This window comes from Pinus tabuliformis, chromosome 8, assembly GCF_031772625.1.
Source record: "Pinus tabuliformis cultivar Carrire ecotype Pingquan chromosome 8, CPIR1, whole genome shotgun sequence".
Lineage (NCBI taxonomy): Eukaryota > Viridiplantae > Streptophyta > Pinopsida > Pinales > Pinaceae > Pinus > Pinus tabuliformis.
In genome coordinates this window covers 742,266,347-742,281,658 of record NC_142294.1, presented here as the reverse complement: position 1 = coordinate 742,281,658, position 15,312 = coordinate 742,266,347, and positions in this window count along the sequence as shown.

The following is a 15,312-nucleotide window of genomic DNA, read 5'->3' as shown; positions in this document are numbered from 1 at the left end:
ATTACTTGCATATGAATTCTAAAACACAGAAAATAAACAATGCGAGAGCATAACACATAAAACACATATACACAGAGATTTTGCCCTAGATCCCAAAACCGTGACTTCCAGCTTGATTTTTCATTATGTTCCTTTCAATGTTACAATACATATTTATACATGCTGAAGCATCCAATACCATGGACCGAAAACCACTGCATCCAAAACCATGGACTGAAAACCATCACGTCCAAAACCATGTGCGAAAAATAATGCACAAAACCATAGGTAGGTCCGCCCAACCTAATATAGGGTCCAAAAACAAAATTTTCCGGGGGGACCCCATAGAGTGGGGTTACCTGCACCCCTAAAAACCCCTGTGACTCCTCCCGCTATGCAAGCGATGCAACGAAGGGGGGGCTCCACCCCCATTCTAACCCCCGGGTTAACTATGTGGGCTAGTCGTAGAAAGAATATAACACAACTCAACATTCTCCCACTTGTTGTTTTCTTTCCACAAGGCGCCACAATAGAGCTTAATCATTTATCCAGCCCTACAATGCCCATTGTTTCTATACACCAAGAGAACTTCTTAGAGCTCATAGATTTTGTCAATGTATCTGCAGTATTCTTCAAAGTGTCCACCTTTACCAGCAACCCCTTTTTGCCTTCTATCATATCCCTCACAAAGTGATACTGAACATCAATGTGCTTTGTCTTTGAATGATATGCATGGTTCTTTGCCAAGAAAATTTCACTTTGGCTGTCACAGTCTATCCTTATAGCTCCTTGTACTAACCCCATACTTGAACACAATCTCTGCAACCAAACTACTTCCTTGCTTGCATGAGTGGCTGCCATGTATTCTGCCTCTGTAGTTGATAGTGCCACTGCAGATTGTTTCTTACTCATCCAACTGACTACACCTCCAAATAGGTTAAACACATACCCACTTGTAGATCTTCTCTGATCCAGATCTCCAGCCCAGTCTGCATCAACAAAGCCACAAATTTCCAACACTCTATCCAATCCTGGTCTTCCTTGGTAACACAAACCATAATCACTAGTGCCACGCAAATACCTGAAAACCCGCTTCATTGTTGTCCAGTGCTCCTTCCCTGGTTTTGACATAAACCTGTTCAATACTCCCATTGCATGTGCAATGTCTAGTCTAGTACAGACCATCGCATACACCAAGCTACCGACTCCACTTGCATATGGAACACGGGACATGTCCGCTTCCTCTTCTTGTGCCTTGGGACACTCTTCAACAGATAACTTTACACCTACAAGAATAGGAACCTTCACCGGTTTACTATCCTGCATATTAAACCTCTGCAATATTGTCTCGACATACTTCCTTTGGTTTAACTAGAGCTTCCTCTTTGTCCGATCTCTTTTAATTTCCATGCCTAAAATATAGTTTGCAGCACCAAAATATTTCATGTCGAATTTGGAGGAAAAATGGGTCTTCAAATCCTAGATAATTTCTTTGTCATTTCCAACTAGCAACATATCATTCGCATACAAGACCAGATAAATAACATGGTCACCAATTAATTTAAAATACACGCAATGATCTTCTTTGCTTCTTGTGAAGCCAAGTCCCTGTATAAATGTATCAAATTTCTGATACCACATCCTTGGTGACTGTTTTAACCCATACAGAGACTTCTTTAACTTGCACACCAGTTCTTTCTTACCCTTCACCGCAAGGCCTTCAGGTTGCTTCATGTAGATCTCCTCTTCCATATCCCTATGAAGAAATGTTGTCTTCACATCCATCTGTTCTACCTCAAATTCAAAAGCAGCAACAATAGATAAAAGTAATCTAATAGAGTTTACCTTGGCAACAGGAGAAAAATATCACCAAAATCAATTCCCGGTACCTGGGAATAACCTTTTACTACCAACCGAGCTTTGTATTTCTCCACCTTTCCTTCTACATTTGTCTTCTTCTTGAACACCCATTTGTTGCCAATGGGTTTCCTTCCATCCGGCAACTCCACCAGATCCCAAGCCTCATTTTTGTGCAAATATGCCATTTCATCAACCACGGCCTCTTTCCAGAGTTTTCTATCCTTTGAATCTACTACTTCCATCATAGTTCTGGGATCATCGTCAGTAATAGATAAAAAAAAAATTGAATAGAAAGGAAATTGACTATACCTTTATGGCTGCCTTCTTTCGTGAACTGATCTTCTCACACCTAGAGCTTGTGGCTCTTCATCTTCTGATTCCTCCTCTGTTGTAGAGCCTGCTTCTTCCTCCTTAAGCTCAAACTCCATATTCTCAGGTTCCTTTGGTTGGACTTCACATTTAATAACATCTTTTACCTCTCTGAACACCACATCTCGGCTATACACAACCTTACTTGTTACTGGGTTCCAAAGCTTATAACCCTTTAAACCATTATTATACCCAATAAAGATGCACTTTTCAGATTTACTATCCAACTTTGTTCGTTTCTCCTTTGGAACATGTACATATGCATCACATCAAAATACCCTCAGATGTGAAAGAGAGGGTTTCTTACCAGTCCATACCTATTGTGGAGTCTTATCCTCCAACATTAATGAAGGTGATCTGTTGACCAGGTAACATGCTGTCTCCATCGCCTCTGCCCAGAATTCCTGTCCTAACCCGACACCACTGAGAATGCTTCTTGCCCTTTCCATCAATGTCTTGTTCATTCTTTCTGCAACTCCATTTTGCTTAGGTGTGTATGGAGTAGTCTTCTACCATGCTATACCACACTTCTTACAGAATTCTTCAAATTTGTTACTGCAAAACTCTCCACCGTTATCTATCCTCAACACTTTTATCTTCTTCTTTGTCTGTGTTGGCATTATGACACAGCTTTGGAACAATTTTGGCTCTATGACATAAGTGTTGTCCTTGATGGAAACTCACTCAAATGGAAGATCACAGTTCAGGCTCTTAGAATGAAAGAAAATGAGGTATACACAGGTTCCTCATAACAAAGTTGCGTATACACTTGGGTGTATCGATCAGAAGGCGCGTATATGTATGCATGCACTTTCATGCAAAGAAAAGTGCGTACATGTGGGAAAACTTATGGTTGGTCCATGGTATTTAGTCTGACATATTTGAACCTATGGTTTTGGTCCTTGGTATTGCATTTAAAGTGTTGAACCCAAGTATTGGGTCCCTAGTATTAGTTCTCAATGGTTTTGGACCATGGTTTGAGTAAGGCCTAAGACTATAAAAGGGAAGGAGATCATTTTGCAAGGGGATGGACTTATGTGTTGAATATCTTGAGAAGAGCGAAATATAGAATATTGGTGATTGGTTAGGGAGTTACAGCTGGATCTGAATCAAGGAGGAATCTGAGCTTTACACGATGGTTAAGATCTATTGATGGGTCGAGATCTCAAGGCTTGAATAGTAGTATCATTGTGTGATTTTGATCTATTATATTTGGCACATGATTAGATCTGTAAATCTGATAATCTGGGTATAACTAATGTCTGATGAAGTAAAAGGATAAATTATCTTTTATAGATATGTATGCAGGTTCGACACAACGGAGGCACGTATACACGCAGGTTAAGTAAGGGAAGACTGCGTATATGCTGGTTGGCTTTGGCATAGCTGCGTATGTACGCAAGTTTCTATTGGTGAAGTAGCCTACGTCTCTTGAAATATGTTTTAGCTGCTTTTGTTTATTGCTACAGTGTTTTGGGTTCAGAATTGGTGTCTGGTTACTGGTACTGTTTTCTGGTTACAACATTCTGAGAAGTTATTGGTTGATTCAGTATTTGTACAAAGGAGATTAGTTGTTGCATATCTACTTGATGTTTAATTGATATTCATGGATCCAGTCTGAAAATTTATGAAATGTGGTCCCTGGAAGAAGAGAGAAGGTTGAAGCCTTCTGTAGGTCAGCACCTACGTACTAGTACCTTAGCTAGTACAAGAGCTAAGGGGGTTGTAGCTCCCTTCTAGGAGAAGCTGGAGAATGAGAGAAGGTTGTAGCCTTCTGCAGGTTGAAGCCTACGTGCTGGTATAAGACTGCACCAGTACAAAATCATTGTAAAAAGAAGTTTCTAATTGAAAGAAGATAGAGACATATTGCAGCAGGTGGTTTTCACCCACATTGGGTTTCCACCTTACATCTTGTGTTCTTTTGTCTGACTGTCTTCTCTACTTTTCTGTTCCTGCTTACTATTATATGACACACAGATTAATGATCAACATCTGAAGAATAAATTAAATTATAAGTCTGGAAGTTATATGCGAGTTTAATTAGTCAAAGTTGCGTATGCATGCTGTTTTCATTAACTGAAGTAGCGTATACAAATATTTGTATAAATTGAAAAGGAATTTGACTTAATAATACTGATTCACCCCCCCTATGAGTATTATTTTCAACAATTGGTATCAGAGCAGGTCCTTCAGGAGAAGCTTGATCACTTGAAGGAACATCTATCATCATGAGCAACTACGAAAAGGAAGCATCAATCAGGCCACCAATTTTTGATGGGAGCAACTTCGTCTATTGGAAGGTAAGAATCACTGCCTATCTTCAATCTCTTAGTATAGAAGTTTGGGATATTATGGAAATAGGATACACATTTCCTTCAGCAACTCCTACAGATTCGGCTGGTAAGAAGCAGTATGAAACAAATGCAAAGGCTATCAATACCCTATTAGGGAGTCTATCTCAATCAGAATTCGTCAAGGTTATGCAGCTCAAAACCACAAAAGAAATATGGGACAAGATCGTTCTGAGCTATGAAGGAGATGATCAGGTAAAACAAGCAAAACTTCAAACTCTCAGAATTCAGTATGAAAATCTTAGAATGTACAATGATGAAAGCGTGGCTAACTATTTCCTTTGTATAGATGAGATTGTTAATTGTATGAAAAACTTGGGTGAAGAAATAAAAGAAGTTGTTTTGGTTGAAAAGGTTCTAAGATCTTTGTCTCCTAAGTTTGATTCAAAAGTTTCTGCCATAGAAGAAAAGCAGAATCTACAGAGCCTTACCATGTCACAGCTGCATGGAATCCTAACTGCTTACGAAATGAGAAAAGGTGGACCATCAGATAGGAGAGAAGCTGCATTCAAAGCCTCAGGAAAAGGAGATTGCATTGAGTTAGAACATATGTCTGAAGAAGAGGAAGAATCTAATTTTGTCAAGAACCTTCAACGGGGAACTGGAAGATTCAGAGGTAAGCTACCTTTCAAATGCTTTGCTTGCGGGAGAGTCGGTCATTATGCTGCCAAATGTCCTCATAAAGATAAACTTGACAAAGGTAAGGAACTAGTTAGATGGAACAAAAAACAGAATGTAAGTAAGAAGAGCTATTATACTCATGAAGGCAGTGATGGATATTCAATTAGTGATGAAGATGAACAACGTAATCATTATAGAATTTTGATGGCTTTTGAAGACGATGATTTCTTGGATGCTATAGATGAAGAAGGCCTCTATGAAGAAATTTCTAAACTCAAAATTTGTTTAGAGGAAAAGAATATGATTATAGATACTCTGACATTCCAACTTGCTGAAAGAGAAAAACATAATGAAAAGTTAGAATGTGAAATTGTGGGACTTAGAAAAGATATTGAGAAAACAAAAGCTCTTAATCTTAAATTTGCTAAAGGATCTGAAAATTTAGATGAGATTATCAAAGTGCAGCGTTCTCCTCTAATCAAGACAGGTCTTGGATATACTAAAGAAGCATCTCAAGCACATTAGCAAGCACAAAAGCCATCCACCTCCAAAAGTTATCTTGATGTAGAAAGGAGAAGTGAACAGGTTGACAATCCACATCAAAAGCATAATGCAGATCACCACGCAAGTCAGGGAAAATTTACCTCAAGAATGAACAAAGACTACCAGGTAAATCGGGGGAAATCTACTTCAAGGATGAACAGAAGCTACAACCAACCATAGGTAAATCATTCTCAATTTGCCTCAAGAATGGATGTCAATAGAAACTACAATCATTTGGTTGGTAGATTTGATAATCACAGGAGCTTCTTCAATGGCCAATGTTTCTCTTGTCATAACTTTGGTCACAAAGCAGATCAATGTGTTGCCTACAAAGACAATCATGACTAGAAAAGCTCAAAAACAAAGGAGTATGACTGGGATCATGAAAAGGACCTACAATAAATTTTCTGCTCTTGAGAATGAAGTAGAATGTTCTATTTGTAACAACTTCGGTCATGAAGATTCTGAATGCAGGAGCAGGTTTCGGCAAACAACTCAGAAGGAGCAAGTTTCATTGAGTCCCAAAACATGGAAAAAGAAAGAATTGCAACCAGAAAGATGTGGGATAGCCTTATATGCAGAAGGACAGGAAAATCAGTGGTACATCGATAGTGGATGCTCAAAACATATGACAGGTGATAAAGATAAACTTCAGTCATATAGTGCCTTAGAAAAGGAAAAGAAGGTTTCATTTGGAAATGACACCCCTGCACTCATAAAAGGTAAAGGTTCTATGATTTTGAAAGAAAAGGTCAAGGCTGGAAATGTTATGTATGTTGATGGCTTAAAGCATAATTTATTAAGTGTCAGTCAAATGTGTGATCAAGGAAATGAAGTAATATTTCGATCAAATGGATGCATTGTTCGTGAGCTTGATACAAGAGAAATAGTGATCAAAGGCATAAGAACTCCAGATAATTTATATATAATCAAGGGAGGACAACAACAATGCTATCTAAGCAAGAATGATGAACACTGGCTATGGCACAAAAGATTGGGGCATCTAAGCTTCTCACAGATAAGGAAAGCATTCAAATATCAGGCGGTTCGTGATCTACCTGACATCAGAATTCCAGACAATACAATATGCAAATTATGTCAATTTGGTAAGCAAACCAGAACTAATTTCCCTGAGAAGGAAGGATCAGTTAGCAGGCCACTTGAACTTGTCCATACTGATGTATGTGGTCCATCCAGGAAAAGGTCACCTCGAGGAGAAGAATATTGTTCATTGACGACTTTTCCAGGATGTGTTGGATAGGACTTATGAAGCATAAAGATGAAGCTTTCGAAAAATTCAAATCATTCAAAGCCTTGGTCGAAAACGAATCAGATCGCAGAATCAAATGCCTCAGGTCTGATCGAGGAGGAGAATTTACCTCAGATGAATTTTTAAATTTTTGTGAAGAACATGGAATAAGAAGGGAATTCTCTATTGCAAGGACTCCTCAGCAAAATGGAGTAGTGGAAAGGATGAACAGAATAGTTCAACAAATGGCTCGTGCTATGCTTGATGAGTCTGGAACTCCTGCAACCTTCTGGGGTGAAGCTGCATTTGTTGCAGTTACTATTCTCAACAAGACAAATATTTAGGTAAATAGCACTCAGACTCCTCATGAACTTTGGTATGGTAAGACTCCCACAGTAATATACTTCAAAACTTTTGGAAGCAAATGCTACATCAAAAAGATTGATGAAAATCTTGGCAAGTTTGAACCTAGAGCAGATGAAGGCATTCTCCTTGGTTACTCTCCCCACAGAAAAGCATACAAGTGTTACAATAAAAGACTTGGAAAAATTGTTGAAAGTATTGATGTAGTGGTTGATGAAGAAGGAAACACTCCTAGGCAGGTAAAATCTAAAGATTTCGAAGATTATGAGGACTATCCATCAACATCAAATCAGATTCATGATGAAGAAGAAACCCACGAGGCACCAGAAGAATAGATAAGGATAGAAGAAAAGGCTCCATCTAGGTACGTTCAAAAGAATCATCCAGAATCTCAAATTTTGGGGCAGAAAGAGGCAGGTGTACAAACAAGAAGAACCATTTCAGAAGCTTCAAGCTATCTAGCATTGCTCTCCTCCACTGAACCACAAAATGTAAGAGAGGCATGCAAAGATGGATGCTGGGTCAAGGCCATGGAGGAAGAACTTGAGCAGATTGAAAATAATAAAACTTTGGAGTTGGTTCCTAGACCAAAAGATAAGAATGTCATAGGAACAAAATGGATATTCAAAAATAAGTTGAATGAAAATGGAGATGTGATTAGAAACAAGGCCAGACTTGTTTGCAAAGGGTATGCTCAACAAGAAGGGATAGACTTTAAAGAAACTTTTGCACCAGTTGCTAGACTTGAGGCCATAAGAATGTTCCTTTCTCTTTCTAGCTTTCAGAAGTTCAAAGTATTTCAAATGGACGTGAAGTCTGCCTTCCTGAATGGAGACTTGGATGAACAAGTATATATTGAACAACCAGATGGGTTTATTCTTGGAAATGATCCAAAGCTTGTATGCAGACTCAAAAAGGCTCTCTATGGCCTCAAACAGGCTCCAAGGGCTTGGTATTATTGGTTGGATAAGTACCTCCATCAACAAGGTTTTATAAAAGGATCAACTGATAGAAATCTATATATAAAAATTGACAATGATAAGTTGCTAATACTTGTTGTGTATGTTGATGATATCATCTTTGGTAGCAATGAAGAAGACATGAGTCAAAATTTTGCCTTGGTGATGCAGAAAGAGTTTGAAATGTTCATGCTTGGTGAGCTCACATATTTTCTTGGTTTACAAGTCCAAAAAAACAAAGATGGCATTTTTCTATCACAAACCAAGTATCTCAAGCAGATCTTGAAGAAATATGGGATGGAGGATTCGAAACCAGTATGTACCCCTATGGTAACAGGATGTAGCCTCAGCGCAAATGATGAATTGGCAGCAGTACACCAACCAACCTATAGATCTATGATTGGTAGTCTTCTCTATCTAACAGGTACTCGACCAGACATTATGCATGCAGTGGGAATAGTTGGAAGGTTTTAGGAAAATACAAAGGAAACTCATCTTCAGGCAGTTAAGAGAATTTTCAAGTATCTTCAGGGAACTCAAAACTATGGCTTATGGTATCCTAGAGGTACAGATCTCACACTTCATGCATATACAGATGCGGATTGGGCAGGAAGCATGGATGACAGAAAAAGCACTAGTGGTGGTGCATTCTTCATGGGTCCTAGATTAGTATCTTGGTTCAACAAGAAACAAAGTTCTATTGCATTATCTACAGCTAAAGTAGAATATGTAGCTGCTGCATCTTATTGCACACAACTCATTTGGATGATGCAAACATTGCAAGACCTTCAAATCACTTGTACTCCACCTATCTCCATTTTTTGTGATAATACAAGTGTAATCAGTATTTCAAAGAATCCTGTCATGCATTCAAAGACTAAGCACATACCGATCAAGTATGATTTTCTCCGGGAACAAGTGCTTGAACAAAAGGTCAAATTGGAGTATGTTCCCTCTAAGGAACAAGTTGCTGATATCCTCACCAAACCACTGCCCAGAGAGACATTTGAATACCTCAGACAGAAGCTGGGGGTAGTTGATGCATCATCTTGCTGTTGAATCTTGTCTGTTTCAGAGAAAAGTGGTTTTACGCAAGTTTAATGAGGAGGATCTACGTACATACGCTGGTTTATTAAGGTACAATCGCGTATATGTTGGTTTGAAGAAAAGCAGTAGGGCCAGGCTCAGGATGAAAAGAGTTTGATATGGGTTTGACAGAGACCATCTGGCACAGGTTCAGGGGGAGCATATATTCTTTTAATAATGCATTTTTTGGCATTATCTTAGAAGATCTTGGTTCAAATTCACAGTTGGTTTGATTTCAAGTGGAACAGGTGTAGAAGGAGAACATGAGTGTCGGTCTGAATAATGATTGACAAATGCTGCTGATGTTTGTTATTGATAACTGTCAGAGTCTTGTTATAGATATTTTGTCTCTATGTCTTATATTTCTTTTATCAAGGTCATGTAACGACCTATTTTGGCTTCCCCACTATGCCTGGGATGAATGATGTAGTGTTCTTATTTTATCATGTATCCCCCCTTAGTTGGATGGATGAGTCAATACTGGTATATTCCCATTTGGATGGGAGATGGATGTATGTATGAGTCTTTGGTGATAGGAAGGTCATTTATGATGTATAAAGTCATGTTTCTTTTATAGAACATCTTCTTGCAGACCTTGCCTACAAGTCAGGGGGAGCTTGGACAGCACAAGAGAGCAGAGATTTCAGCATGGACTCAGGGGGGGCATAACCCTTTGCCCTTGATGTCAAAGGGTGAGAATGACTTTGAGTGACTTTGGGTTGCCATCAAGTCCAGAGGGGGAGATTGTTGGCATTATGACACAAGTTTGGAATAGTTTTGGCTCTATGACATAAGTGTTGTCCTTGATGGAAACTCACTCAAATGGCAGATCACAGTTCAGGCTCTCAGAATGAAAGAAAATGAGGTATACGCAGGTTCTTCGTAACAAAGTCGCGTATACACACGGGTGTACTAATCAGAAGGCGCGTATACGTATGCTTGCACTTTCATGCAAAGAAAAGCACATACATGTGGGAAAACTTATGGTTGGTCCATGGTATTTAGTCCGACATATTTGAACCTATCGCTTTGGTCCTTGGTATTGCATTTAAAGTGTTGAACCCAAGTATTGGGTCCCTAATATTAGTTCTCAATGGTTTTGTACCATAGTTTGAGTAAGGCCTAAGACTATAAAAGGGAAGGAGATCATTTGGCAAGGGGATGGACTTATGTGTTGAATATCTCGAGAAGAGCGAAATTTGGAATACTGGTGATTGGTTGGGGAGTTACAGCTGGATCTGAATCAAGGAGGAACCTGAGCTTTACACGATGGTTAAGATCTATTGATGGGTCCATATCTCAAGGCTTGAATAGTAGCATCATTGTGTGATTTTGATCTATTATATTTGGTGCATGATTAGATCTATAAATCTAATAATCTAGGTATAACTGATGTCCGATGAAGTAAAAAGATAAATTATCTTTTATAGATATGTATGCAGGTTCGACACAGCAGAGGCATGTATACACGCAGGTTAAGCAAGGGAAGACTGCGTATACACTGGTTGGCTTTGGCATAGTTGCGTATATACACAGGTTTCTATTGGTGAAGTAGCGTACGTCTCTTGAAATATGTTTTATCTACTTCTATTTATTGCTGTAGTGTTCTGGGTTCAGAATTGGTGTCTGGTTACTGGTACTATTTTCTGGTTACAACATTCTGAGAAGTTATTGGTTGATTCAGTATTTGTACAAAGGAGATTGGTTGTTGCAGATCTACTTGATGTTGGATTGATATTCATGGATCCAGTCTGAAAATTTATGAAACGTGGTCCCTGGAAGAAGAGAGAAGGTTGAAGCCTTCTGTAGGTCAGCACCTACGTACTAGTACCTTAGCTAGTACAAGAGCTAAGGGGGTTGTAGCTCCCTTCCAGGAGAAGCTGAAGAACAAGAGAAGGTTGTAGCCTTTTGCAGGTTGAAGCCTGCGTGCTGGTATAAGACTCCACTAGTACAGAATCATTGTAAAAAGAAGTTTCTAATTGAAAGAAGATAGAGACATATTGCAGCAAGTGGTTTTCACCTACATTGGGTTTCCACCTTATATCTTGTGTTATTTTGTGTGACTGTCTGCTCTACTTTTTTGTTCCTGCTTACTGTTATATGACACACAGATTAATGATCAACATCTGAAGAATAAATTAAATTATAAGTCTGGAAGTTATACGCAAGTTTAATTAGTTAGAGTTGCGTATACATGCTGTTTTCATTAACTGAAGTAGCGTATACAAATATTTGTATAAATTGAAAACGAATTTGACTTAATAATACTGATTCACCCCCCATCTCAGTATTATTTTCAACAGTCTAGTTTTCCACCAGAGCCTTAAATTCTTTAAACCTGTCAAAGACTTCATATTTCTTCTTAAGGAAATATATCCATGTATTCCTTAATAAGTCATCTGTAAATGATACATAGTACACAGACTTACCCAGTGATGGAACCTTCTATTGAAGCCTCGAAAATCGCTGCAACAACATGGGGAATGACCACCCAGTCTGGACCTTAAAGAAACTCCTTTTCCGTTTGGAATGGTGGTTTTGACTAGTTCAACTAGGTCCAGTTACCTTCTCTTAATCTCCAATGGCTTTAAAATATGACTTTCATTCACCAATGGAGAAGAGAGATCAGATCGACCCTCTTGTTGATCAGGTAAGAAAGTGATTCCTAAGCTGATTTGGGGCTCAGCCAATCCACTACTAAAGTTTTCCTCTTTGGGAAGAGGACTTAAAAGAATATAGAAATTAATTTAAATGTAAACTTATTTTGAGATGTAAGCAAAAGGAACTATCTTAATCCTATCTCAATTAGGGAGATATAGATCTAACCCAACCAAGAGCAAGATATTTAAAGTATTTGGATTTAAATATGTCTAGCTTATAATGAATATCAAGATAATGAAGTAGTTCAATTAATTGATATTATGAATACCACACACATCCTATTAACACCTCTTAATAGAAATAATCAATCAACAACATTCAGAAAAAAGTTCTTAGAATGATTTTGATCATCTAATCAGTAACTTGAATTATTAAACAATAATATGCAGAAGAAGTTCACAACATATCACTATTTATTAAACCAGTATTAAAAGACAGATTTATGAGTAAATAGTTACTTAGAAATCAGAATTCAACCCATAAGAGCATAGATAAATAATAACATAAAATAGAGACAAATTACCCATACTGACAAAAGTGCACAAATATGTAAGTAAATTGACACAATTCTGTCATCATAAAATGAAACTAGCATTTAAAACAATAGTATTCGAAATATCAATTTATTGAATCCATTTCTCCAGCTCCGGTCTCTAATAGTCATTTACAATGCCTGAGCTTCTGCTTTCAAAACCAGAGCTACAATAGTGTAAAATCTGTTCATTATACATAACTCAAAATGTAAAAGAAAAACCTCAATAATCCCAGATCTGAGATTCCACTCCTCCCACCTACAACTCTTAATGCTTATTACAAAAGTGTTTTTTGAATTCTAGAATTGTAGAGGAGAGCAACCCTTTATTACATTTTGCAATCTGCTATTTATAATATTTGCAAAGGAATTCTTTACAAGAAAGTTTGTTGAAGAAGAGATTTTCTCAATCAATTTTCATCTGCTAAAAATTCCATTCTTTAATTGCTGGAGCATTCTCATTGATTGAGATCTTGTTCTCCTCATCTTTTCAACTGTTTTCCTGCAAAAACAAATTAAAACAAAATTAAAATGTAAAAATAAAATCAAAATGCCAAATCTGGAATTAAAACAAATCTAATCAAATTTAATTAAATAAATAATTGAAAGGAAATCCAAGCTTTCTATTGATTCTTGTGACGATTTAATTAGCCAAGGATATCATTGACGAATGGATTTGCATTCAAAAGAGGCTTGGGCAAATGAAAATGCAGAAAATAAAGCTCAGGAAAATTAGTTTTATTCAAAATTCGGAGCTTGATCTTCTGCTGGATTTTAGACCCAATTAATAATCAAATCTGTTAATGAAACCTCCTCAGAAATGTTCTCCATGATTTTATCTTTCCAATGAGCCATCCTGGGCCTTATTTGGCCAAGTAAAACTTAATCTATGAGTCTCCAAAGTTGATGAGTCAAAACTGCCAGAATTCTGGAAATTTTGTTGCCTAGGCCAAAAAACAGAATTTGTTAATTAAATTCTAGTCCTAAATTAGATTTTGATTATTTAATAATTAACTCTAAATTAATTATTAACTAACTAATAATTAATTTTAATTAATGCTCATTTAATTAAAAATTAATTAAATTACAATTAAGTTTAATTAATGCTAATCTGATATTAATCTAAATTATTTACAAAATAATTATTAACAGAATTAAATAAAATTTAAAAATTGATTAAAAATATTCTCATATTATATTTATATGAGAATTTAAATTATATCAAAATTATAGTTATAACATTATAATATAAATATAATATTTTAACAAACCATTAGAATCAATCTTAAGTTCATACCATACAAACCATTAGAATCAATCTTTGCTTATTTATTCATCCACATGAGTTTATGATGGAGGAGGGAAGTGAGTGGAAGGTGAGGTGAGCATGAGGTAAGATGAGGTGTGGTGGAGGTAGGGGAGGCACAAGGAGTAAAAAAAAAAAAAACCTTTATACTAAATTTTTGTACCCATCGCATTTAGCCTCATCGCGTATTGCATTTTGATTTGTAAAAATGTTAAGGCTTTTAAAAATTTGCGATAAGATTTTGTGAGAAATTTATTTTCTGCGAGAAATGTTTTTTTTTGATAAGTTTTTTGTGTTCTGGGTCTCGGGGGCTATTAAATTAATGAAGACGAGTGGGGTCCACATGATTTATTAATCTCACAAATTGAACTATAACTATTTTGCATTTTTGAGAATCCGGTCTTAACAATTTGTCTTAAAATAATAAATTGAAATAAATTATGAAGATCTCGAAACATGATTTCATCTGTTGTATGATTTAAATGGGTCATTTTGTAGGACCGTTAGTGAAAAATGAAAAATTAATAAAAGTTAACTAAAAGTCAATATTTACAATCAATGACTACTTAGCTATGAAAGTTGAAATTTTTTACAATTATTTACATTTTTAGTCTAGACGAGAAAATGATCAAATTTCAAAGGAGTGCCATTTACAATCCGGTTGATCAATTGAGGCGAAACAAGTATCACTAGAAAGCTTGTGAAAAATTATATTTAATGAAACAATCAAAATGGAAATTTGACAAAAATGAAAAAATAACAAAATTGTAAGATAATTAACTTAATAGAAATCGTAGAAGGTGTTTTAGCCAAAATTTTTATAGAAAGGGTCCCCATTATTTGAAGTAAACAAGTCAAAAATTGGGGGGGGGGGGGTTGTGTTTTACCACAACAATGGCGACACACGGGAGAAGAATAAGTTATTTTTGTTTGATATGAATGATATTTTCCTAAAATTAAAGTAAAAATAATTAAAGAAGAGAGAATTATTTTTGAAATGTTTGATTAGGTTCATTAGTTTGAATAAAAGCAAGAATCATGTTACTATAATTTTTCTTAAAATTCTTCGTAAATTAAAATATTTCAAAACTCTATATCAGTCCTTAATTAGTTGTAGAGATAAAACAAGGATCACTTTACAACTTAGCTTTTAAAATGTACTCATTTGTCACAGGTAGAGCCACTGCTGCCAACAAACATCTATAGTCTCGACAGGGCTACCTTTTAATCATGAATAATTCAAAATTCCATCTATTTAAGAATTATTGACCTAGAGATAAATCCATTTATATATGTTTATTTTCTTTGTATTTTTTTTTTTTTTTTAGTTCTTAAAAGCCATTGTCCTAGTTTGGTAGCTAGATAGTTGACAATGCCATTCACTGGTTATAATTGGACTGAACAAGCTGGCTCGTGATGAGACCCCTTGTCTT